Here is an 18291-nt window from a genome sequence, read left to right on the forward strand (position 1 = left end):
GGTGGGGCAGCCAATGCCATAAAATCTTCCACCCAGCACCCAACTTCCAACCCAACATCTCCTGTATTACAATATTTTTGGCATAGCCCAATGATGAAAGAAGGGAATTATAGGCAGAGCAGAGACCATTTCTCAGCCAATGGTCAAGTTGGTTAAAAAGAAATAAAGGAAAAAAGATCAATATTCATTGTTGAGGGGACTTTCTAAACCATCCAGTATTCTTCAGTTTGACCCAGCTTCTAGCCAGAACTCAATCAATAAAGAGAATTCATATATTTCAGGTGGCCCTAATCCTCTTATGGAAAGTCCATCTGAATGACATAGTGACTCTAATGCAGTGGGGAGCTGCCAGCAGAGAAGTGTGCACATTCCTACTTAGCATCCACGTCTGCCCTCCATGCAAGTCAATTTGTTCAGTCCAGAGGCACTAATTACTGAGCTTCATTCTCTCAAGGTTGAAATATGTGAGTTAAAATCTCTGGAAATGTCATTAGTGGGGATCATTAAGGTTGCCAAATCAGATCTACCAGGGCCAAGTTCCTCCTTACCTGTCACAGTCCACAGTACTAACATTGCTGCTACTCTCAATAGGCTGAATCACCAACTAGCGTTTGCACTGCAGAAAAAGACTAAGGCCCATATTTATACTTTTTTAGCGCTGCATTTGCACCGCTTTTTGACACAAAAGCGGCGCGAACGTACTTACGCTTGTGTGTCAAAAAATGATGCAAATGCGGTGCTAAAAAAGTATAAATATGGGCCTTATTGTGGGACATCTTCTAGCAATGGCATGGAGGAGTTAGTTCAAAGATCAACCATACAACCTTCAGGCAGATCAGGATCAACATTACCTCCATTTACTGTGAGTGCGGCTATAGTGGTTGGCAATAGCCTGGGGCGCTAACAATGGAATATCACATACTCCCTGCAATATATCTGGACCTCCCCCCTGAAGCTACTCCTTTTGTTTTAGTGGCTAAGAACATACCTAAGCCTACCAGGCTTGAGTCATACAAATGGCTTGAAAAATAAAAGCGTTAATTGGCTTGGGCACTACATTATGTCTATAACTACCCTTAGCAATGAAGTTATTATGGCAACTCGTCTAGCTTGGATTGGTCGCTCAATGAAAGACTGCCAAGGGGATGGTGTGAATATACATTTTTGTTCACTGTATTTTATGTATCATATTCTAAAATCTTACTATGCTAAAGCACCCGAGTCGAAAGGTCGCTAACTTGTGCCACTTGGCTAATTCTATAAACCCTAACATGACAACAAACCAGTTCCCGTGCACCCTGTGCCTGGAGGGGACCCTACAAGCTTACCATTAACTAACCATTTCCAAAAACTATCTACCTATGCAATGACAGATTGACTTGTGCCAGCCATCTCGGGGTGTGTAATACAAAGGGGGAGTGGGGATTCACAGGCTCCTTCACTTCTCTATGGTCAAAAAAAAGCGTTTGACTCCCTTAATTCGGTCCATACTGATAAGAGTAGTAATGTCTTGTCATTAACAAAGACCAATGGATACTGGGGGTTTTAACACTTCTGCTCCGCTACCTAATTTTAAGGAGTATATTAGTTTTGTTCCCCCTGGGGTAGATCTGCAAGCGCAGTGTGTAACCCCCTTAACCAGTTACATTCAGGAAAGAGTATTGTTGGCTCTGTTCACATTCTAGTGTCAGAAACCTAAAGGGATAGTAACACCACTTCCTCACTACCCGAACAAATAGAGGATAGTGGCTTAGCTATCTCCCTAGCAAAATGAACTGGCCCACTGTATTGATAATAGAGATATTACCACCAAGCTAGTATTGTGCAATTTAGCAGGATTACCCTCAGTTCATTGATAAGTATCATATCTGTCACTTTCAGGACACATGGTCATTGATGTCCCATTTTGTACAGGCTGTGTTAACTTTAGTCAGGCTGCTAAATATTCAGGGAGGGGTAGGCCATCAGGAGGGCAAAATATCTCAGTGAAAACCTCTTTATCTGGTGTGATTAAAGAGACTAAGGGCCTGATTTAGATCTTGATGGTGTTACTGTCAAGCCACGTCGGCGGCAGACCCAGAAAGACTGCTAAGTGAACGGTGTTCCACCCGCCGTATTTAGGTGTTCCAGCTCCGCAAGCATTGTACTGGTGACAGATTGCTTACGGAAGGCGATGATGACTGGGCCAAATGGACTTCGTCCAATGGCAGGGTGTAGGAGGCTGGACTGGCTTGTAGTGAGTACCAAGGGGTACTTGCACCTTGCACCAGGCCCAGTTATCCCTTATTAGTGTATAGGGTGTCTAGCAGCATAGGCTGATAGATAATGGTAGCTTAGCAGAGCAGCTTAGGCTGAACTAGGAGACGTGTGAAGCTACTACAGTACCACTTAGTGTCATATGCACAATATCATAAGAAAACACAATACACAGTTATACTAAAAATAAAGGTACTTTATTTTTATGACAATATGCCAAAGTATCTTAGAGTGTACCCTCAGTGAGAGGATAGGAAATATACACAAGATATATGTACACAATACCAAAAATATGCAGTATAGTCTTAGAAAACAGTGCAAACAATGTATAGTTACAATAGGATGCAATGGGGACACATAGGGATAGGGGCAACACAAACCATATACTCCAAAAGTGGAATGCGAACCACGAATGGACCCCAAACCTATGTGACCTTGTAGAGGGTCGCTGGGACTATTAGAAAATAGTGAGAGTTAGAAAAATAACCCTCCCCAAGACCCTGAAAAGTGAGTGCAAAGTGCACTAAAGTTCCCCCAAGGACATAGAAGTCGTGATAGAGGAATAATGCAGGAAAGACACAAACCAACAATGCAACAACGATGGATTTCCAATCTTGGGTACCTGTGGAACAGGGGGACCAAGTCCAAAAGTCACAAGCAAGTCGGAGATGGGCAGATGCCCAGGAAATGCCAGCTGTGGGTGCAAAGAAGCTTCTACTGGACAGAAGAAGCTGAGGTTTCTGCAGGAACGAAAAGGGCTAGAGACTTTCCCTTTGGTGGACAGATCCCTCTTGCTGTGGAGAGTCGTGGAGAAGTGTTTTCCCGCCGAAAGAACACCAACAAGCCTTGCTAGCTGCAAATCGTGTGGTTAGTGTTTTTGGATGCTGCTGTGGCCCAGGAGGGACCAGGAGGTCGCAAATTGGACCAGGAGGTAGAGGGGACGTCAAGCAAGACAAAGAGCCCTCTTAGCAGCAGGTAGCACCCGGAGAAGTGCCAGAAACAGGCACTACAAGGATGCATGAAACGGTGCTCACCCAAAGTTACACAAAGGAGTCCCACGTCGCCGGAGACCAACTTAGGAAGTCGTGCAATGCAGGTTAGTGTGCCGTGGACCCAGGCTTGGCTGTGCACAAAGGATTTCCGCTGGAAGTGCACAGGGGCCGGAGTAGCTGCAAAAGTCGCGGTTCCCAGCAATGCAGTCTAGCGAGGTGAGGCAAGGACTTACCTCCACCAAACTTGGACTGAAGAGTCACTGGACTGTGGGAGTCACTTGGACAGAGTTGCTGGATTCGAGGGACCTCGCTCGTCATGCTGAGAGGAGACCCAAGGGACCGGTAATGCAGCTTTTTGGTGCCTGCGGTTGCAGGGGGAAGATTCCGTCGACCCACGGGAGATTTCTTCGGAGCTTCTAGTGCAGAGAGGAGGCAGACTACCCCCACAGCATGCACCACCAGGAAAACAGTCGAGAAGGCGGCAGGATCAGCGTTACAGAGTTGCAGTAGTCGTCTTTGCTACTATGTTGCAGGTTTGCAGGCTTCCAGCGTGGTCAGCAGTCGATTCCTTGGCAGAAGGTGAAGAGAGAGATGCAGAGGAACTCAGCTGAGCTCTTGCATTCGTTATCTAAAGTTTCCCCAGAGACAGAGACCCTAAATAGCCAGAAAAGAGGGTTTGGCTACCTAGGAGAGAGGTTAGGCTAGCAACACCTGAAGGAGCCTATCAGAAGGAGTCTCTGACGTCACCTGGTGGCACTGGCCACTCAGAGCAGTCCAGTGTGCCAGCAGCACCTCTGTTTCCAAGATGGCAGGGGTCTGGAGCACACTGGAGGAGCTATGGACACCTCCCAGGGGAGGTGCAGGTCAGGGGAGTGGTCACTCCCCTTTCCTTTGTCCAGTTTCGCGCCAGAGCAGGGCTAAGGGGTCCCCTGAACCGGTGTAGACTGGCTTATGCAGAATTGGGCACATCTGTGCCCAAGAAAGCATTTCCAGAGGCTGGGGAGGCTACTCCTCCCCTGCCTTCACACCATTTTCCAAAGGGAGAGGGTGTAACACCCTCTCTCAGAGGAAGTCCTTTGTTCTGCCATCCTGGGCCAGGCCTGGCTGGACCCCAGGAGGGCAGATGCCTGTCTGAGGGGTTGGCAGCAGCTGCAGTGAAACCCCAGGAAGGGCAGTTTGGCAGTACCAGGGTCTGTGCTACAGACCACTGGGATCATGGGATTGTGCCAACTATGCCAGGATGGCATAGAGGGGGCAATTCCATGATCATAGACATGTTACATGGCCATATTCGGAGTTACCATTGTGGAGCTACATATAGGTAGTGACCTATATGTAGTGCACGCGTGTAATGGTGTCCCCGCACTCACAAAGTCCGGGGAATTGGCCCTGAACAATGTGGGGGCACCTTGGCTAGGGCCAGGGTGCCCTCACACTAAGTAACTTTGCACCTAACCTTTACCAGGTAAAGGTTAGACATATAGGTGACTTATAAGTTACTTAAGGGCAGTGTAAAATGGCTGTGAAATAACGTGGACGTTATTTCACTCAGGCTGCAGTGGCAGGCCTGTGTAAGAATTGTCAGAGCTCCCTATGGGTGGCAAAAGAAATGCTGCAGCCCATAGGGATCTCCTGGAACCCCAATACCCTGGGTACCTCAGTACCATATACTAGGGAATTATAAGGGTGTTCCAGTAAGCCAATGTAAATTGGTAAAATTTGTCACTAGCCTGTTAGTGACAATTTGAAAGAAATGAGAGAGCATAACCACTGAGGTTCTGGTTAGCAGAGCCTCAGTGAGACAGTTAGGCACCACACAGGGAACACATACATATAGGCCACAAACTTATGAGCACTGGGGTCCTGGCTAGCAGGGTCCCAGTGACACATAACAAACATACTGAAACCATAGGGTTTTCACTATGAGCACTGGGCCCTGGCTAGCAGGATCCCAGTGAGACAGTGAAAACACCCTGACATACACTCACAAACAGGCCAAAAGTGGGGGTAACAAGGCTAGAAAGAGGCTACTTTCTCACACAGGGGATATGGATTAGAGGTAGGTGACACACACACAGACACTGTCCTTTGGCCTTATGTGTCCCCCTGTACTAAATACTACACAACACACAACATACACAGCATCATCAGCCCAACACAACACAACATGTACATGCCGAAAACAGACATTGACATACATCATGACACAACATACACACACCATTGACACTGCACCCACACACGACACAACAACCTACACAACTACACACCCATGTACACAAACTCAAACACAAGTACAACTACACACATCACGACAATGTCCACCGCACAACAACACTCACCTGAATGTGTCGCACAACATACAAAACATCAATCTCACATGCAAGTGACACACATACAAACACATCTACCCCATTCACTCCAGCTCCCTCTACCTCAGCCAGCCAATCCACACACACACACACAAACACACACAAAGACATACATGTACTGACTCACATACACAACAGATAGCACAAACCTACCAGTAAGCCTGCTTTGCAATGCACACACATGGACACCGTCGACAAGTGTGAATGTACGTCATTGTGGTTCTAGCAGTCATTTGGCAATAAATAACACCAAAATTATGTGTTTATGCATGCGATATGCATGTTGTGCGAGTGTATCTCCAGAAATGTGTGACACAAATGTCTCGCAGACATTTGCATGGCACAGTGATTTAAATAAAATACCTGTGACATGTATATGCCTGAAGTGGCCCAACCTCCCGTGCAGTGCCCACCTAATGTACCCTGGGAATGTGGCATCCTATCTTCGCAACAGGGCAGAGGGTTGTGTTTTCTTTGTGGGTCGGTGGCAACAGCGACAACAGGTGTTGCCCAGTTGGGTTTAGTCAAAAACAGAAGTGGAATTGGAAAAAAAAGGTGAGTTTTCACCCTCTCCCCCTCACAATCTGCCCACTCAGAAGTGGAGGTCGGACCGCCACTTTTTTCTTGGCAGTAAGGCACATCCAAATCTGCACAGAGGAAAGGGTAGCTGGGGTTCCACCAGCATCCAAATTTCCCTCTCCCACCATAAGCGCAGGCAGTATTTCTTGGCAGAGACAGCAGTTCAAATGCAGGCGTTTATCTATTTGACCCGCAACACCTAAATACGGCGGACAGACCATCACGGCTGATGGGTTTTCAGTTGAAAACTCAACAACGGGAGTACAGCCAACACCCACATCAAGCCCTAAATTTGGATTCCCCAGACCTAATGTATATTAATGTGACCTACAACATATGTAATGTGTATTGTAGATCAGTGGGCCACAATTCTGAGTTCCGGGTTGTAGATCTTCTGAACTCACATCTAGCAGCCTTACCTGTTGGTGTATTTAAAATGATGGCGGGACCTCAACTGTCAGTACGAAATGTTGAACTCCAGTGGTGAGGACCTTACAAGTAAGGAGGATAATGTTTGCTCAATTAAGGGTTTTACAATTCCTCCTATTAGGAAATGGTCCGCTTTGTTGGTCCAAATAAATGCACTTGCCCTTAATCAGGGCTTACAAGCCTGTAATGACAAGACAGATAGAAATCACATATTCTACTGCATGCATAACTCTAGCCTTATTGATTATATATTGCTAGATGTAAGGTTGTGGCCAACCTGGTTGATATACTTGCACTTCCACACCAAGATAGTGACCAAAACGTTCTTGTCCTTACTCTTAGGCCACTGGGTTTAACCATCTCTAAAAAATGTACGGAGCCATTCAATGGAAGGTGTAGAATAGCAAACAATTGGTGCAGAATTTAATGGAGTGTTATGGAGCAGCCACCGGATTCAGACTGGGAGGTTTATAAGACGGTAGCTAACAGCATTGGAGGCTTGGTCTTGTTGGATTTGTCACTGGTACATCAGGATTCCATGGGTAGAGTTAGCGCCATCCATAATGAGATGTGCCAGACTTTACAGAATCATTTACATGTGGAGATCAAGCAGGCAGTAGGGATAAAAAGACCCTCCTTCTTGGTATCATAATCATTTTATTGGTACCTGTGTAGCTCTCTCAGAAGCCATAAAACAGCAGAACAGACCCCAGGTCCAAAATGATAGAGGGGTTTACAAATCGACTTTAATCATGGGCAAAAGAAAATGGAAGGAAGGGAGATAGAAAGGCTTGCTAAGTGCAGTTCGGGCAAAGGACCACTGCTCCTTCTAGAATATATTGGCTACTGGAAATAGTGAGGGTCATTGACCTATTGAAAACAATATCTCAGCAGTGAGCTGGATGTTTATTTTTCAAGTCTGTATTTTCGCCGACTGAGTTGGCAGACCTTCAAAGTGAATCAGCAGGGCTTATGGTGCAAAGGGTGTGTCCAAGTGGTGGACTGGTAAGGTGGTCAACCAAAAGGCAGGACAAGACGAGCAGAGTCAACACCTAGATATCATTTACCTGCCTCCTACCAAAATAACCAGAGCAATTCAGAAAACTATTCCTAACAAAGCACCAGGACTAGGCAAAAGTCTTGGGAACTTATTTTTACATGACATAGATGTCTGGAGCCCCTATTTTTCACTCCTCTTTAATACCATCTCAAAAGGGGCACCCATTCCCCCAACTTGGGCTGAGGGAGAAATTATTCCGATACTTAAAAAGGGCTCTAAAGCTCACCCGTCTTACTACAGACCTATGAGTATAATAATAGATAGTTCTCAAAACTATTTAGCAGGGTTATGCTGGATAGGCTACATGAATGACTAACATCTGTTCCTCTGCAGGCTGGCTTTAGGGAATGTACTGGTACCATCAAACCTGGTGTTTTGACTCCAGTTACTCCCCTGGAAAGCTGTCACACTGGGTGGTGGTCATGTTTATGTGGTATTTGTAGACCTTCGGTCTGCGACTGATTTAATACCAAGATCTACTTTATGACAGGTGCTAGCTGGAATGGGTGTCCCAAAGTACTTACTGGACAAACTTTTAGCATCTTTGCACAAGTTAGGTGTGGTCAATTGAGAACTGACAGATCCAATTCCTGTAATTAGAGGAGTTTGACAGGGATGTGTCCTTGCTCCCACATTATTTACTCTGTTTATTAATTACTTGGTAGCTTACGTGGAACAATGTGAGGAGTAATGCACCAAGGATAGCCAACATCAGAGTCCCGTCCCTTTTGTTTGCAGATGATATGCTACTGTTTTCTAAATCACCTATGCAAAAACTACTAGATCGTTTTGAGTGCTTCTGTAAAATGAGTTTGGCGATAAACATTGGGAAAATAAAGTACATGGTCTTCAATCCCTGTCACTCTACCAGAACTAATCCCATGCTGAAAGGGGTACCACTAGAGTGGGTACATACCTTTGACTGTCTGGGCCTCACCCTGAGTACTTTAATTAGCACACCCATTTAGCCCATTGTTGGCTAAAACTGGAACAACTAACTGAAGGAATAGTTAAGATGCAACGAGGTTCTCAATTTGGACCCATCTCACCAGCCATTCAAATCTATAATCTCCAAGCTTTGAGTGCTGTCCTCTATGGCACAGAGCTGTGGAGCTTAAGGGGTGTGCCAGCCCTGGTGGCAGTAGAAAATCGATTTATGAGCTCATTGACTGATTTCCCTATTAGTACTCCATTGGTTAACCTTACACTAGATCGAGGGCTAAGATCGATTTCGGAAAAATGGAATTGAGGCCTATGTTGTACAGGAGAAGGATGTGGGCTACCCCTGAGCTGTCCTCCTACCACCAGGGTCTAGGGGAAATACTAGGCATTCCAGGGTGACTTAACTTAGCCTCGATCAGGTATATAAAATGTGCCTCAGCCAGATTGGGAACGAGACCTTGTGGACAGACCCGGGGGAGCCACGTGTGATATTGAAATCATCCATTAGATCCAATTACAGGCAATATATACGTTGTAAGCTCTACTTGGCCAGTCCAATCCAGGGGCCAGATTTAGGAAGCCTTTTGTATGTCGCAAACTGCGAAAAACGCAGTTTGCTTAATGCAAAAGGCCGAACGCGATGCTCATCCTCAAATTGCGAGTCGGTACCGACTCGCAATTTGAGGATGCGACTCGCAAATAGGAAGGGGTGTTCCCTTCCTATTTGCGACCGCATCGCCATGCTGAGTTGCTTTGTGACCACGAATGCGGTCGCAAACCAACTCGCAGTTACCACCAGTGTCACACTGGTGATAACTCATTTGCAAAAGGGAAGGGGTCCCCATGGGACCCCTTCCCCTTTGTGAATGCCGAATAAAATATTTTTTCAGAGCAGGCAGTGGACCTATGGCGCACCGCCTACTCTGAAAAAAACAAAATCAAATGGTTTCGGAAGGTTTTTCTTTTTTTGCAACTCGTTTTCCTTTAAGGAAAACGGGCTGCTAAAAGAAAGAAAAAAACTGCTTTATTGAAAAAGCAGTCACAGACATGGAGGTCTGCTGACTACAGCAGGCCACCATCCCTGTGAGTGCAGGGACTCGCTATGGGGTCGCAAACTCCGACCCACCGCATTAATATTAATGAGGTGGGTCTTTGCAACCCCATAGCGAGTCGCAAAAGGTGTCTGAGACACCTTTCTGCATCCCATTTTGCGAGTTGCAATTTGCGAGTCGTCAGACTTGCAATTTGCAAGTCGCAAAATTTTCCTTTCCTACATCTGGCCCTTAGTTCCTTAACCGCTTTCTTTCTTGAACAGTAGGATGATTTCATAGAGGAATCTTTTTGGATGAGATTAAACCTGCAGAAGCTAAAATAATCTAATTGAAATTTCGGTGAAGAACACTGCTCATCCAATCTTCTACTGCCAAATGGCTACCAGATCCCACGGAGACTGATTGGCAATGTCCCTTCTGTATTAATTCCTAAGAAACGGTTGATCACGTGTTACTCTTCTGCCAGGGGTATGCAGCCACTAGAGTGAAATGGATTCCCCAGCTGTGTCGAAATCTGGGTATTAGGGATCACAGAGAGGCAGGCAATCAGAATGTTGAAATCCGATACAAGACAGACTATTGTTTTTTGCAGTTTCCCTTTTTCTGATTCAATCTGGAGAGCAAGACAGAAATTGAGTACTCACCCAACAGGCCAAGGCTGTGATATGTAGCTAATATTGCACTTTCCACTACATTAATGTGTATGATTTTAACTCGTTAGTAGGTGAATATTTACTAAGCGAAGTACTTAGGACCTGTTTATTGGATTCTATAATTACTGGACAGTTTAAATATTTTTTAATCAAATGGTTATGTTAAAAGGTTAACTCGATGAGTTTTATCGTATTTGTACTTATTGTAAATTTTTATGGATGTGTTGTTCATATGTGTGCTTTCGTGGCTATATAGCAGAATAAATATATTTTGATTGATATTACCAATACATATATATATATATTTTTTATTATATTTCAGGAATAAACATTTTGGCTCTGGAAAAATTTGGATGCCTGAAACTTTGCTATTAAGGTAAATTCTTCTAATATCCTGATTCTGCCATACGCATTCACTCACAGAGTCTAAGAACAAGACATGATTCACTTGCCAAATAGGGTTTTGTGATCAATTAACATAAAGCAAAACTAAAATAATGTTAAATGAAATCCTGAAAAAGCCAGTCCACTAAAACTGTCTCATGATCTCCATTTAAAAATGTTTCTCTCTATCTATGAAGGGTGCACGTCGATGGCCTCTGCTAAAAACATCCTCCATCTAAATCCAGCCCAATCCCAAAGATAGCAGAAGCCTAATATTTGTTGTTGGTCAGAGATGTAAAATCTCAGGCCATGTTTATAAGTATAAATTTCCAGATTAGCATCACTACACAACACTCATATGTACAGTTTGTAATATTTTGTTAGACATCAATCCACCTACAACCCAATACCTCAAAGTGCATAAAAAAACATTTTGTGAACTCATGGTTTGCACTGGTTCCCTCTGGAAAATATGACTGTCAAAAGGCCCCCTAAGAGCCCTCCTCAGAGCATGAACTGGGTAATCGCTCTTTGCGAATCCTTGGAGCCACTCACACCAGACCAAACCTACCTGGAGCACCTTCCACATCCACTGGAGAGCTAGTGGACAAGTTGCTGGACAACTGGGCCATGTTTTAGTCCCTTGTCACAGACCACATTCCCCAACAACCCTCAAAGGGCCAATTTTCAGTAGTCTCAACTGCACATTCGTGAGAGGTGGGGAAAGGATGTGAAAGTGTCAGACCCAACCTCCCCGCCCAAATTGGAAACTGTTTAATAATTGCTGCATACACCACCTTGAGGCCCAGGTAACACTGGTGTTCTGTGTGCCTACCTTCATGTGAGATGCTAAGTGACCTGAAGTGTTCCCACCAACCCTGTCTCACTTCGCCTAAATATAACAAAAGGCACAAAATAACAATATAACTCAACATAAAGTGCATCTACCCGCAACTAAAAAGAATTGGAGGCAGCTGCTGCTCGCAATACCATTTTATTTTGACAGAAAAACATGACATAAAATAACTCAACGCACCTATGCCAGAACCAAGCTACTAACTACAGGGATAGGTGGGTGGGAAAAATAAGATCACCCACCTAACTGGTGTCTGGGTGGTGCGGGTCTCATGGTGGCTTGTTGTGACAGTCTTCATGGCGAGGAAGGCAGGAACAAAGAGTCCGTGCCCTGCCTCGCTGGACCTTTTGACCAGGGTTCACCCTGTCTCTAATTCTTTCATTACACTCTTAAACCATGAAAATAAAGATTACAGTACATCATTAACGAGATGCATATGTTTTTACTTTCAAAATGTTGTCACTCTTTGAAACGCATTTGATGTATGATTTCTCATATTATTGACGTGATAAATCCGTTTGTTCAACAGAATTCGTAGAGAAAGTACCCCAAAATTCTCATTTTGATATAATATAACTGTCACAATTTCACAGGGAAGGCATCAAAGCCACATATTTTCCCCTTTACTCGTATTCTTCATCAAACTGTCAATGCCATTGTCACTTACTTTTATATCAAGAAACTGAGCATCATACTTTGATATTTGGAGTAAGCCTGACAGAAAATTATCAACATCTACTTCATTCACCGACACATGGTTTATAAAGGGAGTTTTAATGTTTAGAAAACAGCTAATTTATTTTCGTTGTTAAAAACAAAATATTATTGGTGTTTGTTAAGCAAACTGGCACTTTGTTTTAGGATTCAATCCACCACATTACCAGTGGATAAAGACATAGGCCCTCATTACAACACTGGTGGTTGGTGATAAAACAGCGGTAATACCGCCAACAGCCCAGCGGAAAAAAAATGGAATCATGACCATGGCGGAAACCGCCAACATAGACAGCCACTTTAACACTCCGACCGCCATGGCGGTAGAAACAAACACTGCAGCGGTAACTGCCAATAGACAGGCGGAGGACAAAGTACCGCCCACATTATTACAAGTGGCCTATCCGCCACCTTTTCCGGGATGGTGCCAACGCTATCAAAATCACGGCGGAAACAGTACACAGAAGGGAAACCACTCACCTCTCGACACCCAACGAGGAACCAGGACGCCCTGGAGCCCGAACTACAGGTCCTGCCCATGCTGGTCTTCCTCCTCCTGTAGCAGACTGCTACATCCTGGGGAGTGCAAAGCCACAGTCTCTCCAGTCTTTCCAGTGGGTGGTTTGCCCACTGCTCTATCCTGGGGAGTGTAAAGCCACAGTCTCTCAAGTCTTTCCAGTGGGTGGTTTGCCCACTGCTCTATCCTGGGGAGTGCAAAGCCACAGTCTCTCAAGTCTTTCCAGTGGGTGGTTTGCCCATTGCTCTATCCTAGGGAGTGCAAAGACACAGTCTCACACATCTTTCCAGTGGGTGGTTTGCCCACTGCTCTACCCTGGGGAGTGCAAAGCCACAGTCTCACAAGTGGATGTGATTCTCCACTGGTTCTGAAGGGGGCTTTGTGCCCAGAGTGCTTCATTCTGCCAAGGACTGAGGTAGTGGCTGTGGATGTGATTCTCCACTGGTTCTGGACGGGGCTTTGTGCCCAGAGTGCTTCATCCTGCCAAGGACTGAGGTAGTGGATGTGATTCTCCACTAGTTCTGGAGGGGGTTTGGTGCCCAGAGTGCTTCACATGCAGTGTGGTAGGTCCCATTCCCTCACATGGGTGTGTGTGCCACAAGATTGCTTGGGAACAGGTAGCATGATATGGCATGGAGGCAGAGACACACTCCACTCTGCTGCGACTTCTTCTGCCAACTGCAGGTACAAACAGAGCTGAGAGTCATGCCTCATGGACGCTGGGCAGAGTCCAGGACGTCTCCTGCAGCCTCGGACGGCTGCCTAGTGGGGATGATTGCCATGTCAGCTGTGGTGGCACTGTCTGAGCACGTTGCGGGGCTGGTGGCGGTGCTTGCGGCTATGTCTGTGGCGGAGGTGCTGGCGGTGGTGCATGTGTCTGCACCTGTTGAGGGACACAGCAGGACGTCTCCTGCAGCCTCGGATGTGTGCCCACTGGTGATGATGCTGGGGACTGTTGCTGAGGCAACAGACGTGCAGGTGGTGGTGCTGGTGGCGGTGTCTACCGCCATACAGGTTGGTGTAGTGGTCGACAGAAGGGGTGACTCTGGTCCTTCAGTCGGAGCCACTGTGCCCTGTCCTGACCTGCTCTTCGGCTTGTGTCCCTTCCCCACCTTTGATGTTGCTGCTGGTTTCTTGCCACTGTCCCCTTTTGGGTTGGAGGAGCCCTTGCTTGCTGGTAGGTGTGGCTTCTCCCTCCGGCATGTGGACACCTTCTTCTCCTTGGCAGGTGGTGAAATGGCCTGCTCCTTGGCCTCGCTAGGTGGCACACTGGCAGCCCAGATGGGTGGCGCCCGCGATGAGACCGGAGTTGCTGAGACCACTGTGCTTGGGGATTTGCTGGCTGAGGTGCTGTGCTGGGACCTGGACAGCCTGGCCCTAGGGGAAGGACGGGGGGGAGGTGTAGGGAAGAGGTCAATGTTAGCCAGGAAATGTTTCTTAGACAAACTGGGATGGGAAGATTGAGGGGGTTTGGGAGTGGAGAAAGAGGTAGTGGTTGTAGAAGGTGTACGTTTGATGAATTTGGGTGAAGGCGCATGGGCCATAGGGTGTTGTGAGTTGGATGGCTGTTGGGTGGGTGTGTGCCTGCGTTTGTGTACTTTGGGAGGAGGGATCACAGACACACTGGGAGAGGACACCGGGGATGTGTGAATGGTAGTGGGGGTGGTGATTGCACGTGAGCGGTGTGTGGTGATGGGCGTGCTGGTGATGGAGGTAGTGGCTGAGGATGTAGTGCATGCAGGTGTGAGTGGAGACGAGACAGGGAGGGAGGAGGAGGACGTGGAGGCAGTGGATGTTGTTGTGTCTGCATGGGCATGGTGCTTGTGTGAGTGCCTGTGGGATGTGTGGTGCTTATGTTTGCCATGTCCACTCTTGTGTGTTGAGGAGTGTGCGCGCTGCTCTGATGGTGTGCTTGGGATAGGCTGAGGTACAGGGGAGTGGGTCTGGGTGGAGGAAGTTGGGATGGGGAGGCTGGACACAGGTACAATGGCTGCCATCAGTGCTCAGGCCAGAGCCTGAAATGCTCTCTTTTGGGCTGCCTGCCCAGAATGAATGCCCTCCAGGTATGCATTTGTTTGCTGCAAATGTCTCTCAACACCCTGGACGGCATTCAAAATGGTAGACTGCCCAACAGTGAGGGATCTCAGGAGGTCAATAGCCTCCTCTCTGAGGGCAGCAGGGCTGACTGGGGCAGGGCCTGAGGTGCCTAGGGTGAAGGAGATGCCCACCCTCCTGGGTGAGCGGGCACGGGACACACACTGAGGGGCTGCTGGGAGGGTGGTGCTGGTAGGGGGGTGGCAGCTGTACCTGTTGATGTGCTGGGCACAGAGGTGCCCGCCACCGCAAGTGAGCTCCCATCAGAGGAGGAGTCGCTGTTGCTGGTGTATGCTCCTGTCCCCCTCGTGGAGCTTCCCTCGCCCTCCGTCCAACTGGTGCCTTCAGACTCCGTTACTTCACCCTCCAGGGCCATGTGGGATGCAGCTCCCTCCTGCTCCGGTGCCACTGCTCCGCAGCCAGAAGATGCTAATGCACGCAAGAACAGGGTGACAAAACAAAAAGGGGGGGGAAGACAGAAGAGACACATGGTCAGTACATGCAACACCACTACCGTTGGTGGACACAACACACAGGGAGCAGCCCTATGCACTAAGCCATGCACTAACAGTGCATGGGAAAAGCACATGCCCAAGGGGGACTCTGTCTAGACCTATTTCATGCACAGCTGGCACCCATGGGAGCCTGACTAGGTGTAGAGGACAAATACCACCTTTGGGGTTGGACTGGGAATGAGGCTGCAAAACAACGGATCTACCTTTGCAGGTATGCCCTTGCCTAGGGGAACCCACAGGCCACTACCCCCACCCAGACACTTCACAAACGCGCAGAGTCAGCTGAATGAGAGTGTACTCACCCCCTTGTGGCTGCTGTGATGCCCTCAAGCGCCCATCGAACTCTGGATATGCCACCGCCAGGATCAGGTACATCAGGGGGGTCATGGTGCGACGGGCACCCCTTCCACGTTGGGAGGCCATCCCCAGCTGGGCCTCTGCCGTCTTCTTGCTCCAGCGGCACAGGTCATCCCATCTTTTCCAGCAGTGGGTGCTCTGTCTATGGTAGACCCCCAGGGTCCACACTTCCTTGGCAATGGCACGCCAAATACCCTTCTTCTGGTGGGCGCTGACCTAGAGGAAAAGTGAAGTAAGAATGGATGTTACTATCCCGTACAGTTCTTCTCAAGCGTTGCCTACAAACCTCCCACCCTGGCCCAGACATACATACACACACACTACCCTCACATGCTGGCCTGTCCCCCTCCCCTCCCTCTTCCATCCACGACACTCCATACAATCATGTGCCATCCAACATGCTCACAGTGTACTCACCTGTTTGTCTGGAGGACCGTACAGTTGCGTGTACTGGGGGAGGGCCCCATCCACTAGTTTCTCCAACTCCTCCAAAGCGAAGGCAAGGGCCCTTTCCCCAGACACTGTAGTCATCGTTGGTTTCAGACACAGGTCACAGCAGCGCATGCAGTGTAGGTCCTCTCCTGTTGAAGGTCAGGTATCAAGTGAGTGAACAGTTAGAAAAAGACGGCAACATCCGTGGCGGTGCGTATCGTCACCACCGGTGTACATCATCATTGGCTCCTGGAACCCATAGGGCCCAATGTTAACCAATACTGAATTGCGCCGCGGTCTTTGACCGCCTACCGCAACGGTGTACAACACCAGCGCAGTTACCTAATTTCCCCTAGTCCCACCTTACAGGTCAGGCAGCCGCCATTTCAGGGGGCCACATGGCAGGCCAAATAACTAGATCACACCTATTTAGGCCAGGAATCCAGTCAGACAAAGGCACATGGAGAAATTGTAACATTTTTGCAAAAAAACATTGTGATACCTAAGTCTTGTATGACCCTCTGCTCACCGTTCTCCTCCATAGGGCACGTCCCCTGGGGCAGGTGATGAGATGGCGGCATCCTCCGGTGTACAGACCCCTGGTGCTGGTGGACCTGTTGACAATGAAAGAGAGACACATAATTATCACTTACAGACTTGATTGTGCAACAATCCAGGAACTGTGTGCCCAGTTGGAGCCAGACCGGATGTCAGCTATCCGCCATCCCACAGGAATCCCCACTCTAGTGCAGGTCCTGTCAGTACTCCATTTCCTGGAAAGTGGGTCCTTTCGAGCAACAGTGGCCATGGCGTCAGGGATGTCACAGCCAATGTTCTCTAACGTGTTGTCCAGAGTGTTGTCTGCCCTGCTGAAACACATGCGCAGCTACATAGTATTCCCCCAGGTGAAGGATTTGCCCAAAGTGAAAGGTGACTTCTATGCCATGGGACATATCCCCAACATCATTGGTGCCATTGATGGTACACATGTGGCATTTGTCCCCCCGCAGAAATGAACTGCAAAAGCTACCATTTAATGAATGTGCAGATGGTGTATTTGGCAGACCAGTACATCTCCCATGTGAATGCCAAGTATCCTGGCTCAGTGCATGATGCTTACATTTTGAGGAATAGCAGCATCTCTTATGTGATGGGCCAACTCCAGGGTGTGGCTTATAGGTGAGCCCAAGGTCCCAACACAGAATACATAGGTGTCTGGCTATGGTAGAGTCCCTAATGGTTGGTGTATGTCTCACAGTTGTCCCTCAATATTTGCAGGTGACTCTGGTTACCCCAACCTGTCATGGCTACTGACCCCAGTGAGGAATCCCAGGACAAGGGCAGAGGAACGCTACAATGAGGCACATGGGCGAACTAGGAGGATAATAGAGCGCACCTTCGGCCTCCTGAAGGCCAGATTCCGGTGCCTCCATCTGACAGGTGGATCCCTATACTACTCACCGAAGAAGGTGTGCCAGATCATCATGGCCTGCTGTATCTTGCACAACCTGGCTTTGCGACGCCAGGTGCCTTTTCTGCAGGAGGATGGGCCTGATGTTGTTCTTGTGGCAGCTGTGGAGCCCGTGGACAGTGAAGAAGAGGAGGCAGAAGAAGATGTTGACAACCGAAACAACATCATCATGCAATACTTCCAGTGAGACACAGATAAGAAGATGGAACTGCTTCCTGCATCTCATACTATTGTAGGAGCTAGCATGAGTCTGCCTTTTTTGCACTCTGTGTATGGACCCTGACTTGTCTCTTTGGCTTTCCATTTCACAGATCTGGGTCCCAATTTCTGCCCTCTGCTATGTTTACTCCTGGCCTACAGCTGTGTAATATTGGTATGTGAACAAGTATATTGACATTGCTATATTCCCGAGATTTTGAAATTACACATTTGTGAAAGCACAGACTGACTCAAGATTGTTTTGTTATTCAAGGGTGTTTATTCCTGGGCAAATAAGTGGAGGGGGGTGTGAAATGGGCTGATGTGATGGTGGATGAATGTCCATGGCAGAGTCCAGTCTCTTGGTCTCACAGGTGCATTGTCCAATGGGGCAATGGAGCATAGGAAGGGGAGCTAT

The 18291-nt window shown here is 47.6% G+C and overlaps 1 protein-coding gene across 2 annotated transcripts in view; it reads left to right on the forward strand.

Annotated features, from left to right (window-relative positions):
* LOC138266612 (galactose-3-O-sulfotransferase 2-like) overlaps window positions 1-18291 on the forward strand; it is a 523679-nt gene that overhangs the window by 161203 nt on the left and 344185 nt on the right. The window contains exon 2 of one of the 2 annotated variants that reach the window (XM_069215440.1): window positions 10658-10711. The exons of the other annotated variant lie outside the window; for it this stretch is intronic. The gene's annotated coding sequence lies outside the window, so the exon portion shown is untranslated. The remainder of the gene's footprint in view (window positions 1-10657; window positions 10712-18291) is intronic. 2 annotated transcript variants of the gene reach the window in all.

The sequence above is a fragment of the Pleurodeles waltl genome, chromosome 11, assembly GCF_031143425.1.
Source record: "Pleurodeles waltl isolate 20211129_DDA chromosome 11, aPleWal1.hap1.20221129, whole genome shotgun sequence".
Classification (NCBI taxonomy): domain Eukaryota; kingdom Metazoa; phylum Chordata; class Amphibia; order Caudata; family Salamandridae; genus Pleurodeles; species Pleurodeles waltl.